General features: G+C 51.9%; 1 protein-coding gene across 3 annotated transcripts in view; it reads left to right on the forward strand.

The window, feature by feature from the left end:
* The window catches only part of HIVEP3 (HIVEP zinc finger 3), a 470,028-nt gene that overhangs the window by 304,587 nt on the left and 148,528 nt on the right, over positions 1–16,913 (forward strand). The gene's annotated exons all lie outside the window — the stretch shown is intronic.

A 16,913-nucleotide genomic window follows, 5' to 3' on the forward strand; every position in this document is an offset into this window, starting at 1 on the left:
GATGGCTGCCTAGGAAATAGGGCCTAGTGATGAGCGATGCATGTCAATGCCCTCAGGAAGTTTCCCATCCAAAGCAGGAGATGTGTGCCAGTAGCTACATTACAGGAAACCTGTGAAGGCAGGAGGGTTCTCTTCTGTCTGGGTTTGGCTGTGGCGGTGGTTTAGGGAAGACCATTCATTTGAAGGTGACACTTGAACTGGGCTTTGAAGGATGAAGAGAAGTTCACCAGGTTTTAAAAAAAAAAATGGAAGAAGGGCATTCTGGGCTGAGACAGTAAGTGCAAAGGTGGAGAGTGGCTGAGATGTAGACACAGGGCAGGAGGGGGTAGAAGCGAGGCCGGGAGAAGCGAACAGGCCTTTGAATGCCATGCTGAGGGGCTCGGATTGCAACCCGTAAGGTCCAGGCAGCCAGCTCCGTGGTGCCAGGAGAGGCCTCTGGGCCCCGGGCAGAGACTGAGATCTAAGAGGAGGTGCTCACTAAACCTGAACAACCTGAACAACGGGGCCCAGGACAGGACACCGCTAGCTGATGTGTCTGTGGCCCTCAGATCTCCCCACGCCGAGCATCCACAGGCAGTGCAGGCCCCCTGTGCTATGGTGGAGTCCTCTCTGGTAGAGGGCTGCTGGGCTTGCCATCAGAACTCCTCATTCCCCCGCCAGGTCCTCTTGTCCTCCTTCCCCCATCTCTGCAGACCAGGCCACCCTCCAAGACAGCACCCCTTTAAGGACCCAATGCTGTTGTCAAGGCGCTTTCCAGCCCTCTCCTGCCCTAGAGTTGTTTTCGGTGTGGCGGGCAATGCCACGCAATTTTGTACTTTTACAGTTTCCTCTCTTGGCCGAACTCAGGATGCTCTGGTGTCCCTCATCTCATGAGAGAGCAGACAGAGCAGGTTCTGGGGCCCTGCAACGCTGGGCTCCAACCCTGTGCCGTCACCCCCCCGAGGAGCAGGGTAACCAGTCTGGGCCTCAGGGCCTTCATCGCCTCGGGTTTTTCCAGGACGTGACGCCAGAGCGGGTGAAAGTCTGGCTCCCTGTCCGTCGTACAGCTGCCAGGTCCGCCCCATGCTTCTCCACCAGCTCACATCCCTGTGATGGAGCTGGGCTACCGACAGGCAGGGTAACCGAGGAGGACCTGTGAGTTTGGGGCTCAAAAGGTGGCATGAACAGTTAGCCCCTGTGCCGTAACAGGCAGGCAGGCCAATTCACTTGATTTTCCTTTTAAAAAGTTCCCTCAGCAGAACTTTCCTGACACCCCTTCTGTTCCAGGCCCTGGTGGACACTGGGAGTCCAGACAGGGATAAGATGGTCACTTCTGCAGAAGAGACATGTGAACAAATAAATTGCAGTGCACCGTAAGAGAGGAAAAGCACTGGGGAGGAGGGGCGTGTGGGCTGGCCCTGGAGGGATCGTGGGAGTCTCAGCTCCGGAGGATACGGGGAGGGAGACAGGATGTTCCGGGCAGAGGGACCAGCATGGGCAAAGCATGGCCATAGGAAGCATCTTGGTGTTGTGGGACATTGGCGTTGGGGTTTGTGACGATCTGCCCTGCAGGGGTTCCCATCACAGAGAGGCATTCAAGGAAGCTTAGCACCCTGCCCCCTTGTCAGCTCGGGAGGGTCACATCCAGGGCCAGGCTCCACAGTTTAAGAAGAATAGCATTGGGGCGCCTGGGTGGCTCAGTCAGTTGAGCATCTGACTTCGGCTCAGGCAGGTCGTGATCTCGCGGTTGGTGGGTTCGGGCCCTGCATCGGGCTCTGTGCTGACAGCTCAGAGCCTGGAACCTGCTTCGGATTCTGTGTCTCCTCTCTGGGCCTCCCCCTCTTGTTCTCTCTCTCTCTCTCTCTCAAAAATAAATAAACATTAAGGAAAATTTTTAAGATAAGGATAGCCTCACCAAGCTCCATGATGAGGCCTGATAAGCAACCTCTAGTGCCAGAGGCAGTGAGGAGCTTCTAAGGCTCCGGCTGAGGGCACACAGCCACCCACAGCTCTGAACTGGCCCTGGACACGTTGTTGCTGCGTTTGCGCTGGGAGCGGGGGTGGAGATGAGGGAAACTTGGTCCCTGCCCCTAGCGTAGACAGTGAGGCCCAGGCTCTCGTGTGCCGGTGCTGCAGAAGCTCTAAGGGGGGGGGGGGGGGGCGTTCGAGGAGCTCTGGGACCGTAGAGAAGGGGAAGCCAGAGGGCATCCTGAGGAGGGAATATTAGCCAGATGGTTATAATAAAAATAGTTCTAGAAATGAATGATTACTTAGCACTTACTACCCGTCAGGCACCGTCCTAAGGGTTTTGCGTGGATTGACGCTTCACTTGCACAAGTCCACAAAGCAGGCGCTCTTATCATCCTCCTGTACCGATGAGGATCCCTGATGCACAGACAGGCTGAGTAACTGTCCCAGGCATGCACAGCTGAGAAGTAACCTAGCCAGGCTGAACCCAGGCGTTTTGGCCTCAGAGTGCCTGCTCGAATGACCGAGGGTAGCCTAAACACTAAGACCTCTCTAAGAACTAGAGGCACGGGCAGGGTTGGGACTATACTTTGCTCTAGCCCATAGTAGGTACTCAGTAAAAACGTGTTCACGGACAAGAATGCACAAATGCATGGATGAAATGACCCGGAAAGAGTTGGGGCAGAAAATGGGGGTGGGGACAGGATGGGGACAGACACCGTAGACAGAGGCTGTGCAGCCAGAGCAAAGGCCTCAGGTCCCCAGCTGGGGTTGCCTGCAGGCACTTCTAGGTCTGGAGCTGGACCAGACTGGATAAAAGAGAGTTTGAATGGCAGCCTCTCTGGCCAACCCTCCCTGTCCTGAAGGCCTGGCACCTTCCGCTGCAGCCCTCCCTCCCCACCCTGTCCCACATCAGGAAAGGGCGGGCACTGTGCTGTTCATGTCCGCACACCACTCTTTGTCACCCATTCCCTCAAAGTCTCCTGGGGACTGATCTGGCAAGAGGACCATAAGTCCCCAGAGGCAAGGGAGGCATGCACCACCCAAGAGGGGCCCAGGGAAGACAGTTCAAAAGTTGTTCCCATAAGAAATTGCTTTCTGACGGAGACTTCAAGGAGCAGGTGTTTTCAAAGAACTTCTCTTCAAGGTCTGTGGGCTATGGATGGAAAACCAGGCTTGGGACCCAACTCTGTGGCTTCCTAGCTGGGTGCCCTTGGGTGATGAATTTGCTTCTCTGTACCTCAGTTTCCAGCTCCATAAAGTGGGAATAAAAGCAACTACAGAATTAAAGGGGGCAAGGTTTGGGGCAACTCCTGTACAAGACCAGATTCAGTGAAAGGTTGGGTTCTCGACTTCCTGCTTTGCTTCTGGGGCCTCAGTTTCCTCCATGAAATGAAGGTTGGAAAACATTGATGTTTAATACCAGCTAGCTTTGACATCTTAGGATTCAAAGTTGCCAATGCCAGTCAACCAGATACCTAAATATATTCACATACACACACACGTATAGGCTACATGCCTTAGGGGTGTACATTGTAATCATTTTTATAAATTTAAAATGTATATTAAATTACATTTAATATAAATGTATAACACAGTGTCTTGTATAGTGTTTCCTTCTTTTTTTTATTAAAAAAATTTTTTTAATGTTTATTTAGTTTTGAAGGAGAGAGAGAGAGAGACAGCATGAGTGGGGGAGGGGCAGAGAGAGAGGGAGGCACGGAATCCAAAGCAGGCTCCAGGCTTGGAGCTGTTCAGCACAGAGCCCGATGCGGGGCTTGAACTCACGAGCTGTGAGATCATGACCTGGGCTGAAGTCGGACGCTTAACCGACTGAGTCACCCAGGTGCCCCTAAAAATTTTTTTTAAATGTTTCTTTATTTTTGAGAGAGAGAGAGAGAGAGAGTGCAAGCGAGAGAGGGGCAGAGAGAGGGAGAGAAACACAGAATCCAAAGCAGGCTCCAGGCTCTGAGCTGTCAGCACAGAGCCCGATGCGGGGCTCGAACCCATAAACCCTGAGATCATGACCTGAGCCGAAGTCAGACGCTTAACTGACTGAGCCACCCAGGCGCCCCTATAGTATTTTCTTCTGATTACAAGCGTAATGCATATTTATTGAGAGCATTTTGGAAAGTACGGGAAGATTCACCCACCATTCCACATGGAAGACCGAGATACAGCCTCTCAGGTATTTAGTGAATTCCTCTCCCACATTTTTTCTTTGCACATATCTTTTAAAGATCTGTTTGGGATTCTACTCTGCCTTCTATTTTTTCACTCAAGCTGAGCTATGGGAGCAGGGCCCTGGGCAGGGCTGCTGTCCCCGAGCTGGGAGGAACCGGGGCCAGCTGCTTCCACAGCTGTTCTGCACAGGCTCCTGGGCTCCTGCCCTGGCGGCTGGCTGGAGGCATCTGACCCTCCGATGTTCTGTGTCGCTGGCGGCTGCACATTCTCCACTAATTTTAGCCTAGCCTCTCGGGCCTGCTGGCCTTGGGGCCCGCACATAATGGACGCCTTGTGTAGACAGCTGCCGACGGTGCAGGAAGAAGCGTCCCACCTTAAAATGTTCCTCGTCACCGGCCAGTCCTCCGCTCTCGGAGAACAAGCCGGCTCCCTGTTCCTTCTCCCACCAGGAAGGGGCCGTTGTTGACGTTCATGGCCCAGCAGCCTGGACCCGGCGGGCAGGTGATTGCTTCTGTGGACGGGGCCGTGTTTTTACAGGACAGGCTTTGGTTGGAGCTGGAACAGCTGAGAGACTTCCCGAGAAATTGCTGGGTGGTGGGTTTACAGCAAGGCAGTGGGGTGTCCGAAATGTCCCTCGGTGTGTGTGTAGAGCCACCTGGAGCCCCACCGCGATGCTTTACCTCTGTCGAGCACGTACGAATGTACAGTGTCCTCTGACATCCCAATTTCTCCTGGCGACGTGTGCATTGGTGACAGTGCTCCCCTGTTACAGGAAGGGAACTGAGGTTGAGAGGGGGAAGCAATTTGCTCCCGGTCACCCAGCAAGCCCGCGGCAGGGACGTGGGTCTCTCGCGCTCCAAGTCTGGGGCTCTTGCCTTTCATCGGCACCATCCAGGGGAGCCGTTCCACCGAGTCCGTACCCATCCGCTCTCCGTCTCTTATGTTTGGTGCTGTCTTTCCCAAACGAGGTCCTTGAATTGTCACCTTAAAAGTCAGAACCGTTCATTGAAAATAAATATAGCTCACTGGCCTGTTTCTACAGCACAGATCTGATCACGGAAGACTTTGACTTCAGAAGGCAGGAAGTCTCTCTTTGCCCATGTGCCGTAGCCTGACGTCCAGCCTCCGCACCTTGCTCCCTGCCGGACCCCGCAAGTGGGGGCTCCCGCAGCACGTAGACATCTCTCTCGTGGCACCTAGGTAGGGCCGGGGATTTTTCCTCGTGATCTGCTTCCTGACCAGAATGGAGCTCCACGGGCCGGAGACCCGCGAGCTGCTCATCTGAATGTCCCTGGGGTCTGCTCCGGGCCAAAGTGTCAAGCCCAGTAAATGTATTGGCCCCCAACCCACCATTCTTCATGAGAAACCGGATCTTTAATCCAGCCTTAGAGCTAAGCCAAGGCCTGCCCGGCAGCTGCCAGCCCAATAAGGAAGTGACTGATTGGCTGGACTCCCGGGAGGGACCTGCTGGGCCAAGAAACCCCGACCCTGTGCAGGCTGGGCAGAAGAAAACGGGAGGGCGTCCCCAGGTTTGTGCTGGAGACCAAGCCCTGTCCCCATGCAAATCTTCCGCCTCCCCATCCCCCACTCCCCCATCCTCTGGTGACAATATAGCCTGGGTCATGTGTTCCCCAGCCCGGACAGTGGCTCTTTGACCAAGTATGATGCTCTTCAGGAACAATCCATGGGCATCACATGCTGCTCTGGGGGAAGAAAAGTACTCTAGTGACTATCTTGGTTTAGTCAGGGCAGGACCCGTGCTCTCTGACTCCATGTGGGACTCCTGTCGGGGCCATGGCCCCTCAGCCTCCGGAACTTGGGTGCTTTGGATGTGGTTATAGGAGAGGCAAGGCATTTAGAGTCCCACAGGCTCAGCTCCAGCCAGTCCTAAGTCCTGCCTCTTAGGGACAGGGGCGATGGGTTCCATCTCTCTGGACTTCAGTTTCTTTTCTGCAGAATGGGACTGGTGACAGCAGCCTTTCAGGGCTGTTATATCTTACAGGAAGGGGCTTTTCAAAAAGTGCAGCAGCATAGCTCGCACAGCATGACTGCCTGTGTTCCCTTTTCTGGAGGGCTCTCCAGGCCTCGAGAGCCTCCCTGAAAAGTGCCCAGGCTGCTGGGTGAGGGTTGGTCTCAGGGGGAGGTGCCGGGAGAGGTCGCACACGGCACATCCATCTAGCTGTGACCATTTCTCTGATTCTGACATGGTCTTCGGGGGTTGGCCAAAGACAAGGAGGAGGAGAAAAACTCCTCTTGTTTTCTGATGGAAGTCCGTGAAAAGTGAATTTTTGCGATAGAGTCATTTCACTTTCCTTTTAGCTTTCTAGAGAGATGCCTTTTGCTCATTTGTTCATTCATCCATTCATCCTACAAGTCTCTCCATGGCCTCGGCCGCCTGTCAGATGGGTCAAGGGACGCCCTAACAGGACGTGCGGGGGCCCTGCCTTTAGAGAGCCCAGTACGGAACCAATACATGTAGTTCAGGGTGAGAAGTGACATAGGAAAGGCACAGTGTTGGGTGAGGGTGTGGTCATTTCCTGCAGGGCTGGTTGGAAAGAGGCACCAAAGTGAGCCTGTTAGAAAGCATAGAGGTAGCAGGCCCTAGTCTCCAAAGAAAGAAAAGCATAAACTACCCAAGAATAAACTTAAGAAGGTAATGTGAATTGGTCTATAAATTAAATAAAATCCCAACTTTTTTCATAAAATTATTAGAAAGTAAAATAAACATGGGGGAAGAGCCTAGAAAAAGTCAGTTGTTGGTAAAAGAATAAACCTTTGGCTCAGTGGACGGAACAGAGAGTCCAGAAGTAGCCATAAGTGAGCACAGCACTCAGAATGAGAGTCGAAAAGGCAAAAGATTCCTCACACGCTCTCAAGGCAACCAGCTAGTTGTTTGCAGAAGAAAAACAAAACAAAACAAAACTGGATCCATACCTCAGTCCTGGTGCCAAAATAAATTTCTAGGTGATAAAAAAAAAAAAGCATGAAGCCATAAAGATATTAGAAGAAAAACAACAAGGGAATTTTTGTATCGTATCAAGTTGGAGACTGGGTCCTTAAGTGTAAAACAAATCCAGAAGTCGTGGTAGAATATAATTAAAGGCCCTGTGGGGAGAAACCACAATAATGAAGGCCAAAGGGCGATGCCAAACTAAGAAAAGTGTCTCAACATATGTCTGACGGGCAGAGCGTTACTAACAGCAGTGTAGAAAGAGCTCGTAAATGAAGTGAAGACAAGTCGGTAGAAAAAGGGGCTGGCAACTTGCGAACAGACCGTTGGCTGGGCCCTTAGTAAGTGCCGAATAAACGTTAGCTATTTTATTTTCCAATAAGGATGTTCCTCGTAGTATTGTTTATGATAGTGAATAATAGGAAACAACCACACTGGCCATCAGTAGGGAACTACTGGTTAATAACTGAACACACGCTCACAGAGAGGCAGCCATCTGGACATGGCTTTATTTACAGACACGGAAAGGCACCTCTCACATATTAATGGGTGATGTCTGTTTTTAAAAAGTTATCAGAGGGGCACCTGGGTGGCTCAGTCGGTTGAGCGTCCGACTTCAGCTCAGGTCACGATCTCGCGGTCCGTGAGTTCGAGCCCCGAGTCGGGCTCTGGGCTGATGGCTCAGAGCCTGGAGCCTGCTTCCGATTCTGTGTCTCCCTCTCTCTCTGCCCCTCCCCCGTTCATGCTCTGCCTCTCTATGTCCCAAAAATAAATAAACGTTAAAAAAAAAAAAATTTAAGAAAAAAGAAAAAGTTATCAGAAAGAGGGGTCCCTGGGTGGTTCAGTCGGTGAGGCATCTGACTCTTGATTTTGGCTCAGGTCACGATCTCATGGTTTGTGAGATTGAGCCCCGCGTCCCGCTCCCTGCTCAGCATGGAGCCTGATTGGGAATCTCTCTCTCTGCCTCTCCCCTGCATGCACTTGCTCTCTCGCTCTCTCTCTCTCTCTCTCAAAATGAATAAATAAACATTTTTTAAAATGTTTAAAAAATCAAATAAAATAATAAAAAAGATATCAAAAAGAATATGGAAGGTATGTTCTAAAAGGCATAAAAGTATACATCTGTGTATCTAGAAAAGTTTAGTCAATTCTTGTTATTCACAGCAGTTATGTTCTATGATGTTCCCACAAACACTGAATTAGTGAGAGCTGAGCCATTGCTCCTAGGAGGACTACAGCATTAGGTTCCTACGAGCCTCTGGTCACAACGTTCTTGTCAACTGATCGACACGTAATGTTATTTTATGTGGGTCTCTGTCAACAACACCTTAGTTAATAGATATTGTTAATTCATTAACACTGAGCTCATGGCCAACGGTAATGTAACTCATGGCTGAAGGCAGCTTATCTAACACATGTGTTTTCTCTGTTAAGACACATCACAGAGAAATCACCAACAAAATGCATAAAAATGCAACCCAAAAAAATGGCACTGAAAAGACTGTTAAAAGGATACTTGTTTACACACGAGAGCTTCAAGGAGAAGGCAGCACCGTGCTTCTTGACCTCTGCTGGAAAGATGCACGTTGGGTGGCTCACATTTTTTTTTTTAATTTTTTTTTAACGTTTATTTATTTTTGAGAGAGAGAGAGAGACAGAGCATGAACGGGGGAGGGGCAGAGAGAGAGGGAAACACAGAATCAGAAGCAGGCTCCAGGCTCTGAGCCATCAGCCCAGAGCCCGACGCGGGGCTCGAACTCACGGACTGTGAGATCGTGACCTGAGCTGAAGTCGGACGCTTAACCGACAGAGCCACCCAGGCGCCCCGGGTGGCTCACATTTTTCACTGCTCTGCTCATGTCTGCAAATGACCACAAGAGTACCATGAATATTGATTTGGGCGGGTGGGGGGGGTTACAAATAAAGTTTAGAAAGTAGGTGAATTTGCAAACACAGACTCTGGGAATAATGAGGTTGGACTGTATCTGGAAATGCGTCGTGTTAGTGGTAGTTACCTGAGGGTCAGCATTTTCCCCTTCCTCCTTGTACTTTACCTTTTTATAGTGGGCATGTATGAGCAATAGAGGCCAAAGCAATAAGTTTCCTTTTTAATTTTGGGAAGCAAAACTTATTACCAGTGGTATTCCATTGTCAAGATAAAATCCAAACTTGTTAGGATAATGAAAACAGCTATTACTTTAATCCATTGTTTATGATGCACCACACAGACTTCTAAGCCCTTTACCTATAGTAATCCGCGTACTTGTCACCAAGAGGGATAGATACCAGGAACGTTTTCACTTTACAGCTGAGAAAATGGAGGCAGAGAGAGGTCACGTAACTTGCCCAAGGTCCCAGTTAATAAGGTTTGTTTTTATGTTTTACTTATTTTTGAGGGAGAGTGAGCGTGAGCAGAGAAGGGCCAGAGAGAGAGGGGAACAGAGGATCCGAAGCGGGCTCTACGCTGATGGTGTCAAAGCCCAATGTGGGGCTCGAACTCGCAAACCATGAGATCATGACCTGAGCCGAAGGTGGGCATTCAGCCAACTGAGCCACCCAGGTGCCCCGAGGTCCCGGTTAATAAGACCAGAGTCTAGATTGGAACCCTGGCAGTCTGACTCCAGAAGCCATATTTTAAACCAAAATTCTGGCACTGGGTTGCAGAGATGCCCAGGAGCATCTGACTACATCCTTGTCCCCAGACACCTCCAGTCTAGATTACATGCGCACCAGGCACTGGGGGTTCATGGAGGGGAGGTCCTTTCCAGCCCAGCCTGAGGGCTTAGAGAAGGTGGTAGGGACCAGCACTCCACAGTCTGGCCCCCCTTCCTTTCTTAACTCCATACAGGTATTACACCCTCCCTCCCACTAGAGGATTCTGTGCCCCGCCACACCCAACCGTCCCCCCGTCCTTGAGCCTGCCATGCCTTCTCACACTTTGGGGCCTTCTGCCCATCCCCCAAGGCTCAGCTCAAAAGTCACCTTCTTTCTCAAGCCATCAGGAAGAAAAGAAGCAAGGGCTCCTTCTCCTGGTTGCCCTTCTATCTTTGAACTCTATGGCCGCTATCTCTACTCACCCATCCATCTACCCGCCTGCAACGAGCTTGTCTCGGAGATCTTGTCTTTGGATCCCCAGCACCCAGCATGTTCCTCACACATTTGATCTATCAATCCAAGTGTGTTGAATGACTAGTTAAACAAACAGTTGGAAATACCGAAGATTATGAGATCCCCCAAAGATCTAGGCAAGCCGGATTGTAACACAGTTGTTGTTGAAGGCCGCCAAAGCTCTGGAGGGTTCTGGAGGGCTGAGCTGTCTGGCCAGGAGCCTCTCTGACCACAGAATCAGGAGGCAGAGCGGACAAGGCTGCAAGACCATTAGCCAGGGTGTTGTTTCTGTGGCTTCTGAAAAACCCCCACCCCAGTGGGATAGACTAAGAAAGGTCCCATTCAGCTTCTCTTGGCATTTCCAAGGGAAAAGATGGGGTTTGGATTGGCTGGGCCAGGGACATCTTTTCTAAAATAGCTTCATGCATATTCAACTGCTCCCTGAAATAGTTGAGTGGCTATTTTAAGCAGCTTCTACTCAGATGCCCACACATAATGGCATCTACCTTGAGCATGTAAACCAGTAAGAAGCAAAGAAAAGGGTACGGGAGGACAATGTTAGGAGGCTTTTGATGGATTCCTACCACTCCTCCCCCACCCCTTAATGTGTTTTCTTCTCAGGGACTCTCTTGCATGAAATTGAAAGTCATGGTTACTATGACAACTCACTAGAGGAGTTTTCCCATCCAGTGACCTCACCAGCCCAGATCTCAGAGAACACAACTGCTCCAGGGCAGCGGTACCTTGAGGCTCAGTAACAGAAGTCCATAGCAGAAGTCAGTTCGTTTGCTCCGGAGAAAGCTCCTCAGTGCCCACCCCTTCGTGCTTTACACACAATTCTAACAGGTTCCGGCAGATTGGAAGTGGAGGCCGGGGCAAGACTGGGAGACGTGGGACCCAGCTGTGGGGGGGGGGGGGGGTGTGAGGTTACAACAGATAATCCAGCTGTAAGGGTGAAGAGAGAACACCTCCACGAAGGAAATAGTCATTAACAAATATGTACTGAAACATCAGCGTCCCCTGTGCCGTTTGCTGGGGAAATGAAGAGAAATAAGGCACCGGTCATCAAAGGAACAGGAAAATGAACAATTGTAAGTGTATTTATCTAAGCTCTTAACTTTGTTGCCCCCTCCACCCCCCCCCAAAAAAAAACAAAGATTCAAAAAAGAAGTTGGAAATACAATGGAGGAAGTGCCACCACGGTGAGGTGAGGACCCAGGACCCCCAAAGGAAGGAGACAGGTCTGCTGGGGAGGTGAGGCTTGGGCAGAGCAACGTGAGCTTCCTTGTAAGACAAGCAGGCGGTGGTCTCTGTTCCAGGTGACAGGCTCAGCGCCCGCAAAGGAGCAGAGGTGGGAAAGAGCGGGTCCCCTTGGGGAATGCCCAGAGCAGGGGGGGGGGGGGGGCTGCAGCGCGGCACCGAGGAGGAGGTGAAGCACTGACAAAAGGCGGGAGAGACCATGCAGCCACGTCTCTGGGGCTGTGGAGGCTCTGCTCCATCAGAAGCACTCTCTGGGGCCCCCTCACCTTTGGTCAGAGACCCCTACCCACCTAGTTACGTCTGAAGGTCTCCCTGTGCCATAAACGTTGAATAACGATTGGAAGAAGATGAGATTGCGTTAAAAGCTTCCCAGTAAGAGGGGTGACTGCGAGAAGGAGTGAGAAGTTCATTCCAGCTTCGCAGGCGAGGTATCAGGAAAAGGAAATGACCGGGGAGGAAGCCCTGGGTCCCAGCAGGAGGGCTGTGATGGGGAGGGAACCTACACAGGCGCAGCCGGCTCAGCTATATGTCAAGTGGAAGACATGGCTTACTTTTACATGTCTGTATTTGTATTCATCCTGTTGCCCCGTCATCACCCAGAAAAGGTTCTGTTTTGTTTTGTTCGGGGCACCCGCAGAAAGGCGGGAAAGTGTGTGATACCTTTTAGAAGGGTTTGGGTGACAGCCACAGATGCAGCTCGGGAGGTAAGCTTCGGCTCTCTGCGGGATACCTGGCAAGGCCCGGCCTGCCCACACGTGACTCCTGAGCTGGCTTCTGTGGAGCCTTCAGGAGCCCTCAGCAAGAGTCCTGGTGTCCAGAGGTGGCTACATCTGTCTGTCCTGTCCATCCCCTGTCATCCCTCCATCTGTATGCAGCTTCTTTATTCTCCATTTGTCCATTCGGTCATTCATTCATTCATTCATTCACTCATTCAGTCGGAGCTTCAGACGGGGAAGTCATTGGCACAGAGAATGGTTTCTTTGCTGAATTTTCAGGGATCTGTGATACCCCTGGAATTATGAGAGAAGGAACACGTCCCCTGTGCTTATCTTCTGAAGGGACTGTGCATAGCTTTCAACAGATTCTCAAAGGGGCAGGTGGCCCCCCAAAGGCCGAGAACCACTGCTAGAGATAGGAATTATTTTATTTTAATTGAAAACAGATGATTTCACCTTTTGATAGTCAAGCAAGGTGAAGGAGTGCTGAGTGAAATCCCCAGTTCTGTGCAGAGCTAAGATGATGAAGTGGCCCTGGGGACTCTACTAGGGTCCCCAGCTTTGCTGTATACCTAGTGTGTATGCACAGTGCAGCTGAGCTGGGCCCAGAGGCCTTCCGAGCATCAAGGGAGGACAAGATCCCCAACCTAAGACTCCTCTCTGTTTCTCTCTCTTCCCAACCACAGTCTCTCTGCACGGCCCCTTTCCAGCCTGTACTTGGCAGAAAGTGAGGAGGCCCTTCTGCTTTGGATAGATTTAGAAAGCTGGAAGAAATCTGAGAAAGGAGAAAGCATATGAGCTGGAGTTGCAGAGGTCTGGGTACTGAATAGGGCTTTGAAGGGAAGGGGAAGCTGAAGTTTATTGATCAGTTACGAAAGTCAGGTTATCGTCCTTGTCTGGAAAACCTCCAGTGGCTTTTCTGTCTCTGTAAAAGCCGGAGGTCTTATAAATGCCTTCAGAGCCCCGGTGATGTGGCTGCCAATGACTTCTTATATATCCCATGTCCTCTGGCCTCCATACTGTTCCTCAGACTCTGGCCTCAGGGCCTTTGCACTTGCTGTTTCCTCTGCAAGGAAAAATATACACACGATTCCTTCAGGTTTTTACTTAAATGTCTCCTTCTCCGTGAACCCCTCTCTGACCCCTATTTAAAATGGCAAGGGTGCCTGGGTGGCTCAGTCAGTTGAGTGTCCGACTGGCTCAGGTCATAACCCCATGGCTCGTGGGTTCGAGGCCTGCATCGGGCTCTCTGCTGTCAGCACAGAGCCCGCTTCAGATCCTCTGTCCCCCTCTCTCTCTCTGCCCCTCTCCTGCTCACTCTCTCACCCTCAAAAACAAATAGACATAAATGAAGTAAAATAAAACAGAATAGCAAAACGTCCTACTGTCACTACCCCATCTCCTGCTTTGCTCTTCTTAATGGCATTCATCACCATCTAACTTGACCTGGTCTATTGTTATTCCCAGTGCCTGAGACCGTGCTTGGCCCATAGTCGATGCTAAATTAACATGTGTGGGATGAATGAATCTACTCTTCTCATGCTGTGAGGTAGCAATTTCAACATACTATACTCTGCTGATCCCATAATAACTCTACAGGGTGAGTTTTAGTCTCTCTTTGCCAGATAAAGAACCAGAGACCCATCAGCTGGAACCACTTTCTGGGTTCTGGGGTCACAGACACCCCTGCTGTCTTTTCGGTGCCCACCTTTCTCCTGCAAGGCTTTAATACTGCCTTCACCAGGGCTCCTTGGGCCAGGCGAGAGGCCGGGTTTGTACGTGACCCAGCCGTGTCCGGGTCGGACAGGGTTTGACATGTCCTAGAAGCATGAGCCCCATTTGCTCGTCGGAAGCAAAATACAGGTGGAAAGAAAACAACTTTATGGGGCTTTTGATGGATTCCTACTCCTCATCGCCACCCACTGTATCTTAAACACCAGCTCACTTTTCTGGAAGAGATTACTGACCTGAGGACTTTGCTCTTTGAAAATTGAGCCCGGAACCCAAAATAAGCCCAGAACGCATCATAGAGCCACAGGGTGAGGTAACGTCAGCGTATATAAGCCAGTTCGTTTGCCTGTAGCAGAATCCATCCGGGGGTCCTCTGCCCGTGTCCTTCACTGTTACACACAACTCTAGCACACGCCCAGCCTGTGGGAGTAGGGGGTTAGAGAAGACGGCAAGATAGGACACCGGCCGCGTGGATGGGGAGAGAGGCACGCTACAACCCCAAGCCCCTGCCGACAGGCGCTCTGGTTACCGAGAATTAGGAAGATGGATATACACAGAATGTACCTTTAGGGAACTTACAATCCAGCAAGAGAAACAGACGAAAAACAACGAAATTTAAGCATATTCGTTTATTCAAATCCTCACCCTAGTCCAACAAGGATTCGAGAGAGAGACTGGGAATATGATATAGTAATATTCTGCAGTTGAGGTGGGAGTACAGGCTCTCCAAGGGGGGATTGGCCGGAGCTAGGGAGGTGGCTGGAGCCATTTGGTGACCCAGCTGGAGTGTGGGGCAGGCGACCGTCCACCCATACTGGGTGCTGTGAGCGGGTCCCGCCCCTGGAGGAACTTCCAGTCCAGTGAAGCAAAGACTTGTACCTACAGCTCCTCCCTCCTCACTCTCAGAGGCCTGTTCTCAGCATATGGAAATCCCCAGGCTAACGGGGCCGGTGGCGTTTCCTGTGGTGACCGAGGCAGATGCTGCTGTGGGCTTGGTCCTCCTGGACCCCAACTTCAGGATCGCGGTCCCTGGAGGTTACAGTCACAGGAGTAGTATCTGGCGGCAGCTGGCATTCAGACAGCACAGTACAGGGTGCAGAGCCCCACGGCACCCCTAACCCCGTCGTCCCCCTCCCCCCCGCAAGAAGGCTGGGAGGGCCAACACAGGCAGAGGACCACCCAACAGCCAAAGAAGGTGCCACAACAGGTGGGCAAACGCTGGGGGTCTGCCATGAGACTGAGCCACGTTCAGATCCTGCCTCTACTCAAAGCCGGCTGTGCACCCTCCCCCTCCCCCCTCCCCCCCCCCCCCCCCCCCGCCAAGTTTTGGGTGTCTCGCCAGCTAAGTGAGAACGGTTGTCCTACTTTGAGGGTTTGTCATCAGAATTAAGTGAGGTGAGGCATGCACATCTACCCGGCAAAGCAAGCGACCACTAGAGCTCTGTGCGTGGCAGGCTTTACCTGTATCATTTCAACCAATTCTCCAAGCAACCTGCAGAGCAGATCCCATCACCTCGTTTTATAGACTTACAAAGGAACGGAGTTAGCCAAAGCCCGCCTTCCCCCCCACCGCCCCCCGCGAGCAGATGATGGAAACTGAATACTGGCTCCAGAGCCCCACTTATTAAACACGAGGCTGCAATTACGTGCCTCGCCTCAAATCTTGTATGAACTGAACCTTTGGCCCACACGGGCTTGGCCACTTGCCACGTTTGTGGAGGTGACTGCTCCCCCCACCGCTGACCCAGGAGGAGAGAAGCACCAGGGGACTATGCAGCAGGGAGTCCCTGGAGACCCTGGACAGGGCAAGTGAGTTTGACCCCGGAGGAAATGGTCAGCAGCTGTGGCCTGGGGAAGGAAGGGCTGAGAGGTCACGGGCATCAGGCAGAGCCTCACGACCAAGGTGGTTGGTGGCTTTGGAAGAGCAAAGTGGTGACCTGGAATCCAGCGGGCTGGGCTTCCCTTTCCCACTTCCTTCCTGTGCTGTCTGTCTTGCTGAGTCACCTCCAGGAAGTGGGGGTGGTGAGGTGGAGAGTGAGGAGCCCTGGGTCCTCCCTCACCCTCACCCTTGCCTCCCCGCGTGACCCTCAGTCAACCACTTCCCCTTGCTGGGGCTCAGTTTCCACATCTGTCACACAAGAGGCCCGACTAGATCTCCCACGTCAGGCACAAGGCCTCTCCAGAGGGGAGAACCTCCTGGAAGACAGTTTAGGACAAAGGACCACCCAGCTGGTCATCAGTTAGGGATTTAAGGGTCACTGGGCCCCATAGAAACACCCCTGCGTTCCCACACTTTGCTGGACTTCTGCATGAGTCCTGAGTGTCACCATCGGGGGGTGGGACCGGGAGGGCAGCACGGGGCAGGCCCTCCAAGTGCTGGGATGGTGATGGTCACAAGGTGCAGCAGCCACAGAGGGCTTGCCTGCAGGCCCTCAGGCTCTAACTCACCTCTGTCCTCTGCCAGCCTCCTCTGATCTCTGTTTCTGAGTTTCTACTGAGTCCTGGGCCCTGGCTAGGGTCTGAGTGAGTCCTAAGCTCAGGAGTCTCCGTGCAGGTATACGGTGCTGTGCGAAAACACACAGCCACCGTGGGCCTCTCTCAGCTCTCTGCGGTGTCCGCCTGGAGCTCTGGGCCATGCATCAGTCCTTCCATTCACCAGACCCAGGAGAAGCTCGCTTTGGCCATCCAAAGTTCCAAAGCTGTTTACAAGACTTCCCCCTCGGGACAGCATATTCTGACGTCAACACGAACTCCTTTCTGCGAGTGTCAATTCCTAGCATATTACAGCCCAGGCTCTAAGATGTAAGGACATCTGTGGCTAGGAGGAGTTCCAGGGAGCCGAGAAGAGTGTGTTCCAGGGCCCAGGGGCTGCCTGGGTAAATGAGACAGTGGGTATGTCATCTGTCTGTCCTCCTGCCACTCTGGGAGATGGTGGGATTACAAGGGAAGGGGCAGTATAGGGTGTATGGAGCTGGAGTCCAGCTGGATTAGCATGGGTCTGAAGCCCCTCCTGATAC

This window comes from Panthera pardus, unplaced genomic scaffold (genome assembly GCF_024362965.1).
Source record: "Panthera pardus isolate Hobbes unplaced genomic scaffold, ASM2436296v1 HiC_scaffold_11, whole genome shotgun sequence".
Lineage (NCBI taxonomy): Eukaryota > Metazoa > Chordata > Mammalia > Carnivora > Felidae > Panthera > Panthera pardus.